Here is a 7,988-nt window from a genome sequence, read left to right as displayed (position 1 = left end):
AGCCCCCCCACCAAAAAAAGATTTTTACTGCCCCTTTGCAGTGCATCCTTTCCTCCATCCGGGCTCCAGGTAATCACTTACTTACTTTTTGTCATTATAGGTTAGACTTCATACAAATAGAATCATAAGTATGTATTTATCTCTGGCCTCTTCAACTCAGCAAATGATTTTGAGATTTGTCCATGTTGAGGCCTGTGTGAGTAGTTATTTCTTTTTCAATGCTGAGTAATACTCACTGTATAGGTTTACCACAATTTGTTTTTTCATTCGCTTATTGATGGACAGTTGAGTTCCTTCTTGACTGGGGCTACTGTGGAAAAAAAAAAAAACAACTGCCTATGAACAAAGACTTTGGGCATATATTTCAATTTCTTTTGGATAACCCTAGGGATATCTGTGTTGCACTTTTAAAGAAATGTTTTGTGAGACCTTGCATTCTCAACCCCTCTGTGTATCTGGGCTCAGATAAAAATACGAAATTTTCATGTTTCTCTAAGTTGAGGATAAGAAGAAATTCTTATCCTCCCTCTCCCTGGCTCACCTACTTCCAAATTCTTTTGGGTTCTTAAAATAATTTCAACCTCCTCCTTTCTTCTCCAGCCCAGTTACGACCATGTCAGGGTTTCTTGGGTGCCCATTCTGTATCACACACAGTGCTGGGTGCAAAGGAGGCACGCAGGACTCTGAGTTAAAGGGGCAACAAGATGGGTTGGGGATGTGGCTCAAGCTGTAGCTTGATCCTCAGCACCACATCAAAATAAAATACCTCAAACTAAAAAATAAATATTTAGAAAAAAAGGGGGGGAGGGGCAACAAGATAAGGAGCAGCTCTGTTCCCTGGACTGCACTAAGGGCTAGGGATTATGCTGCAGGCAACATTGGTGAGAACTCTTGAAGCTGCATTCCATTCACCTGACTCACGTGCTAGGGGAAACATCCCACCTTTGTTTGAGGACAGTCTTTTAGGCATTTATTTATTTCAAACAGGTGTGGCTGGTATATGACAAGGAAGTGTTATGTGAAATCTCAAAAGAAAACTTTTTCTTTCATAACAAATAGCTTTCCTTTTGACCTGTGGCTTTCAACATGTGGTACCCAGACTAGTAGCAGCAGCTTCCCCGAAGAACAGTCTAGAAATTCAAGTATCTCTCCAGACCCCCCTGAAACTCTGGGTCTAGTTTAACAAGCCCTCCAGGTGATGCCAATTCCCACTCGAGTTTAAGAGGGGATAGAGGGTCATCTTTGGGGTTGGTGAAGGTGGGGGGGGGGCTGCAGGGATGACGTGGCCGCAGAGCCCACCCCACCTCCTCCTCGCTCCTCCCCCCTCCCTGTACCTGCAGCTTCTTTCATCCTCCACCAGAACCAGGTTCTTAGCTGGAGGTCCCCTCCCTGAAAGCTGCAGCCAAAACCCGGCGAGTGGATTCCGAGTTTGCGAGCCGGAGGAGCCGGCCGCGCATGCGCGGTGGGGGCGAGCGCAGCAGCGGGGCGGGCGCGCAGAGGTAGCTGCAGAGTCGACCTGCGGGGCGCGGGGATCCCCAGCCGGAGCTGCAGTACGATCGCAGCAGGTACCAGGCGCGGGGATGCGGGAGTCGGGGCCCTAAAGGCAGGCAGGACCGACCGAAGAAAAGCAAAGCTTGACTTCCTCGGGGGGCAGCCAGAGATCCTCGCCAGCCAGGCTCTCCCCGCCGTGCGGTGCGGCGCCGGCGGATCTCCGGACGCGCTCTGCCCACTTGGGGCAGCAAGAAGTGCCCGCAGGTGTTACATCGTGTATTTGCACTATTTAAACAATATGCATGAGATGGTGCGTTATTATGCATCTCTGCATAAAGTAAGGCATTTGATTCAGTCTTCTGTTTTAAACTTTCGGTGGCTGTTCGCGAGACTTTCTGGATCCGTCTTTTTCGTTTGAATTCTGTGACTTGATTTATTTGTCTTTGGCCTTTTGGTGCATAGGATCAATAGGGCTAGAATGAAACTGCATCCGTGCTTTCTGGGTTTGGTGTCTTTCCTGGAGCATGGGGGCCTCTGGATGCGGCGTGAGAAATGTCAGTTTTCAGCGGATTTTCACTGTCAAACTTTTCCAGTTTCAGCTGCATTTCAAAGTACTGACTTTACAGAATCCCCTCCCCTTTACCTTTCAACATTACAGCTTTTTTTTTTTTTTTTAAATCTTCATTTGGTACTATTAAAAGAAGTTCTCATACTTCATCGTTTGTTTATCCTGTCACATTTTATGGCTTCTATGGATATATATTTTACTTTGGGGCTGCGGTCCTGGATACACTTGTAGGATGCTAAAGCTGTGCTGCACAAATTTTTTAGAGAACCTTTTGAACCCTAAGCACAATTTCAAGGCAGGAGGCAAACTGAACACTGTGTAGGTGTCAGGAAGAAAGCAAGTGCTTTTGCATCCTGCTCTTCCCTTGGAATTAGCTCCTCTTTAAATTGAATTCTGTAGTGAAATTCTACAGTAAAGTTAAATTATAGGAAAGTTAACTTTGTGATGTGCGAGACACAGAAGTAGTTTAGGAAAAGTTCAGGAAGAGAAACAGAAAGGGGATATTTTTCCTCCTACTTTCCCCCGTGATGAATGTTTTAATGGCAGAAATTATATACAGTTGGTCCAGTTTTGGTCTGCAGGGGCCTTCGAGGTCAGCCAGTTCAACTGCTTCAATTTACAAATGAGAAAACTGAGACCAGGGAGGTTAGATGACTTGCTGTGGCCACCCAAGTCCCTTGTTGGCAAAACCGGACCCGAGAACCAGGTTTTCTGATTTCAGGGATCTTTTTACCTCTCCCTGCTGAAATTCCTCTCATCATTTGAATAGGTTATTAAACGTTCTTTTCCACTTTCTCATGTAGTCTGGTTGGAGCAGAAAACTAGCTGTGTCTAATACTTAGCTTGCTGTACCCTGTAAATTCCTTTCAAGAAGTGTCACTCAAGCCCCACCTACGAATTTGCTGGTCTTGAAACCAAACTATCCTCCTTCTTTGGCCTGGAATGCTTGTTTGCCTTCATCCCTGTTGAGGTCTTTCCATGTTGCAAGATGTTTCTCAGCTGTAACCTCTTCCTGGAAGCCTTCCTTGATTGCTGCAGCCATAAGTAGTTTGCCCCTTTAGAACCCTGTAGTATTTATCACTGTCATCTGTGCAGCTGGTAATCCGCACTGTGTATGGTATTGTGAATTATATTTTAGTACACAATCCTCATTTTCTGACCAGGAAGTTGTCAGGCTGTGTAAACTCTTGAAGGTTAAAGCCGGTGACTTAAACATCCCACTCAGCGCTAAGTACAGAGTATAGTCTCAGCCACTGTTTGTAGGAGGGAGGAAAATGAAGCACCCATAGTTTTCTGAAGGATTCGATGTGGGTATTCTGATGTACAGGAGAGGCTACCTTAGAGTGGTAGCAAACAGAGATGGAGTCAAACCAGCCAGATGGGATGATTCTCATATTTTGACAAGAGATTATAGATTGGGGGGAATGCTACAGACAGGTAAAAACACAATGGTGAACAGCTGTCCAGAGCTTGGACTGAGCATGTGACTTGTAAATGCAAAGTGGAGTAAGAGTGACGTACAGGGCCGGGCATGGTGGCACACGCCTGTAATCCCAGCACTGCCGGAGGCTGAGGCAGGAGGATTGCAAATTCGAGGCCAGCCTTAACAACTTAGCAAGACCCTATCTCAAAATAAAAAATAAAAGGGTTGAGAATGTAGCTCAGTGGTTAAGCACTCTGGAGTCAATCCCCAATATTGCACCTCCCCCCCAAAAAAAACCCCAAAACCAGAAAGAAGCATTTGATGAAAGACTAGATTTAAAGGAGGAAAGGTGTTGAAAATTACTTTAGTTTCAAGTTTGGAGTGTTATTAATGGGTTTATAATATTCTTTTTATCTTATTAGCACCTCTGATTGGGACAAGATTTCTCTTCTGCTTCTTACAGTTGTCAACGTAATTGTCTTTTTCACATTCTAGAGGATGATATTGACACTGTGATTCTTAGAATGTCTGGCACATTGCTTTACAGTATCAGAACTTAGTAGCTATTGAATGAATAAATAAGTAAGTGTATTTTGGCATGAGGAGGAATGGCAGTCAGGATCTTAGAGCTGGTAGATAGCACTTTATCCGAACTGTCCCCTCATTGGATAGAGGAGGAACTGAGATATTCTTAACCCAGCTAGTTAGTAGCATAGCCAGAGGTTCTGTTCAACTTTCTTCTTTACCAGGCACCAGCCTTTTTCATTAACCCTTACTTTTCCAGGTTATAGGCACTAAGATTAATTTGAACTGGTGACTGGACAGTCAGGGTTGAGATGTTCTGTGGATCGAAAACCCTCAGAAATCAAAAGGATACTCCTCACACTTCAGATAGAGCCCTAATATCCAGAGTATACAAAGAACTCAAAAAATTAGACAATAAGATAACAAATAACCCAATTAACAAATGGGCCAAGGACCTGAACAGACACTTCTCAGAGGAGGACATACAATCAGTCAACAAGTACATGAAAAAATGCTCACCATCTCTAGCAGTCAGAGAAATGCAAGTCAAAACCACCCTAAGATACCATCTCACTCCAGTAAGATTGGCAGCCATTCTGAAGTCAAACAATAAGTGCTGGCGAGGATGTGGGGAAAAGGGTACTCTTGTACATTGCTGGTGGGACTGCAAATTGGTGCGGCCAATTTGGAAAGCAGTATGGAGATTCCTGGGAAAGCTGGGAATGGAACCACCATTTGACCCAGCTATTGCCCTTCTCAGACTATTCCCTAAAGACCTTAAAAGAGCTTACTACAGGGATACTGCCACATCGATGTTCATAGCAGCACAATTCACAATAGCTAGACTGTGGAACCAACCCAGATGCCCTTCAATAGATGAATGGATAAAAAAAAAATGTGGCATTTATACACCATGGAGTATTACGCAGCACTAAAAAATGACAAAATCATGGAATTTGCAGGGAAATGGATGGCACTAGAGCAGATTATGCTAAGTGAAGCTAGCCAATCCCTAAAAAACAAATGCCAAATGTCTTCTTTGATATAATGAGAGCAACTAAGAACAGAGGAGGGAGGAAGAGCAGGAGGAAAAAATTAACATTTAACAGAGACATGAGGTGGGAGGGAAAGGGAGAGAAAAGGGAAATTGCATGGAAATGGAAGGAGACCCTCATTGTTATACAAAATTGACATATAAGAGGCTGTGAAGGGAATGGGAAAAAAAACAAGGAGAGAAATGAATTACAGTAGATGGGGTAGAGAGAGGAGATGGGAGGGGAGGGGAGGGGGGATAGTAGAGGATAGGAAAGGTAGCAGAATACAACAGTTACTAATAGGGCATTATGTAAAAATGTGGATGTGTAACCGATGTGATTCTGCAATCTGTATTTGGGGTAAAGATGGGAGTTCATAACCCACTTGAATCTAATGTATGAAATATGATATGTCAAGAGCTTTGTAATGTTTTGAACAACCAATAAAAAAAAATCAAAAGGAGGACGTTTAGTAGCTGATGGGAGAATGTCAGTATCATTGGAAGAGATGAGACACAGGGGACTGGCCAATTCAAAACTGGGTATAGAGTGTGGGGGTGGGTACATTGGGGACCTGGGATCCCCAGGAGGGGGAGTTGAGGAAGAGTCTGGAAAGGTCATTGGTAGTTTAGCTTGTCAGAGGCAGAAGACAAACAGTCGGCCCAAAGTCCTTAGACTGAGAATGTATTCAGGACATCCTACTCCTTCAGGGGGCTGTGAGCCATGGTCTCAGGGAGCATGGCACTGAAGGGTGGTGTTTGTGGCCCAGGAATGTGGTGTGGAGACAGAGAAAGGGAATTGCGATCAGACTGTACCTGGAAAAACAAGACAGAAGGCAGTGCTGCTGAACCCCAAATCCCAGTTCAAGAGGTGCTTTGGGATGTATTTGTTTGCTTGGAACAGATGTTGCAAATAGCTGTTTTGCAAATCAAAACTCAGCCTTTCCACTGAGCTGCAGGCAGCACTGGGGAGCTGAAATTCACCGTGATCAATCGCTTCTTCATTTTTGATAGGCAGTGATGTCTATTTTTATAAAAGTGTCAAGGAGAGAACAGTTGAGGGGACAGACTGAAAGAGCTTGAGATGTTTAGCAGGAGAAAGAAGGGTTGGCCTAGTTAAAAAGGGATTATCTTTAAATTTTTTTAATCATTACATTAGTGAAAATTGATTAGACAAATGCAAAATCAGGCGGTAGGTTGAGATTAATGCCTCATATACTTAAAAAGTGCCCAAATATTGTGTCCGAAAGTTTACAGTAGCCATGTATAAGTTGACCATATCATGTAACTTTCTGAAGATAATAGATAGTAACATTTGTATTGGTAACTGGTTTAATAAAGTAGTTTCCATGGGTCCAACATTATATTAAATATATTCATACAAGCAATTTTTAATTTTTACAAACCATCCTATGAGGTAGGTGCAATTATTATTACCCTCTTTTTATAGATGAGAAAGCTGAAGCTTAGATAACATCGCCTGAGTTCACTCTGTTGACATGTGGCTGAGTTGAGATTTGACCCCAGGCTTACCTGACTGCAGGCACTGAGAGCTCAAATAATCAAATATCTTTATCTGTGGTTACTGTAACAGAAGTTTAGAATGGTCACAAGTTTTAACTGGTGAAACTTCTAACATTCTGTGAGCCAGAATTTAATCTGAGAAACAGAAAAGCAGTGATGAATATCTTTCTGACTTTTTATTCCATTTAGTCTTTATCTGCTTTTCCTTTGAAGTGTTCCTGGGGTTGGAGAGGGCAGCTTTTAATCTGGGACACCATTAAAGCACATTCTGATTTGTCTCCCCTCTCATTTGGGGTGGTGTGGAGTGAATTGGTAGTGATCCATGGGGTGCCTCTAGAATTGGGGGGGTGGGGTGAGGAACTCACCTTGTGTAGGAGCCTAGGAAATCTTTGGGATTGTAAATGTTTTTGTTTTTTTTTTTTTCCCCCTATGGTGTTAGAATTCACTGCTGGAAGGAAGCTCCTAGAATATCTGTGGATCCTGACTCTGGTCTCAGGCCTTTGAACTGTGGTGATAAATCCCCAGGGAGAATCCATACCTGTACCATGAATTCTCAAAATTAGAGAGTTCTCAAGGCCGTGTGGACTAGTTGGTGGTAGGCACAGGTATCTCAGGGAAGGTGCCAGGTCAGAGACAAATGTTGTAGAGGCCCTACTGCCAGACCCCAGATTTGACCATGGGAATGAGCTACTGAGTTGACTCTGAGAAAGTGTGCTCCTCTTCCTCCTTTTGGTGAACCAAGCTTCACCAGGAATTTGCCTTCTCCTGAGAGTCTCAAAATGCAACCCAGGTGAGAAGTTCTTGCCTCCTGTGCCTCCTGAGCTGCTTCCATTTCCTGGTTCTGCTTCACCTCCCCTCCTCTCGCCCCTCCCTAGTGGATCTATGTGTTCCCAGAGTCTGTGCCCCGGATGGATATGAAAGGAAGGGCCAGGTGCTCTGTCCTCCACCCTTTGCTTGTCTCAGTATCCCCAAACTCGTCCCGTCATCCACTTCCCATGCACCGTTTTATGCTGGGTGACGATGAAAATCAGGGAGAAAGAGAAAGAGGCCTTTGTGCTGCATAAGGGTTTATTGGTTATAAAATGGTCATACAATTTTGATTGCTGGAAACTTTGCTACTATATAAGGTCACATGAGATGTGAGGCTGTGTCAGCTTTGATCATTTGATCATCTGGTTTCTTTTCAGTGCAACTGTGTCTGAAACTGTGTGTTTGCCTTTTTTTTTTTTTAGTGAGACTCCTGCATCGCTGCTTCTGTAAAAGCAAGTTGCTTTTTAGTAATTTACTGGGGACACAGGAGGGGCAAGATTGAGAGATGATTAGGAGAGTTTTTCCTCTTATTTAAAAGACTTATTATATCAAAGTATTTTCTAGAGGAGCTAGAAATAGCTTTGTTCATAAAGTCCAGTTGGGAAGGAGACTTT

At 43.6% G+C, this 7,988-nt stretch overlaps 1 protein-coding gene across 3 annotated transcripts in view; it reads left to right on the top strand.

Annotated features, from left to right (window-relative positions):
- Positions 1-1,421: 1,421 nt before the first annotated feature.
- Pls1 (plastin 1) overlaps positions 1,422-7,988 on the top strand; it is a 114,985-nt gene continuing 108,418 nt past the window's right edge. For 2 of the 3 annotated variants that reach the window (XM_048794544.1, XM_048794543.1), the window contains exon 1: positions 1,422-1,565. The gene's annotated coding sequence lies outside the window, so the exon portion shown is untranslated. The remainder of the gene's footprint in view (positions 1,566-7,988) is intronic. The other variant, XM_015486980.2, reaches the window with a different exon arrangement.

This window comes from Marmota marmota, unplaced genomic scaffold (assembly GCF_001458135.2).
Source record: "Marmota marmota marmota unplaced genomic scaffold, marMar, whole genome shotgun sequence".
Lineage (NCBI taxonomy): Eukaryota > Metazoa > Chordata > Mammalia > Rodentia > Sciuridae > Marmota > Marmota marmota.
Note: the sequence above shows the minus strand (reverse complement) of the source record. Positions and strands in the feature narration are given on the sequence as shown.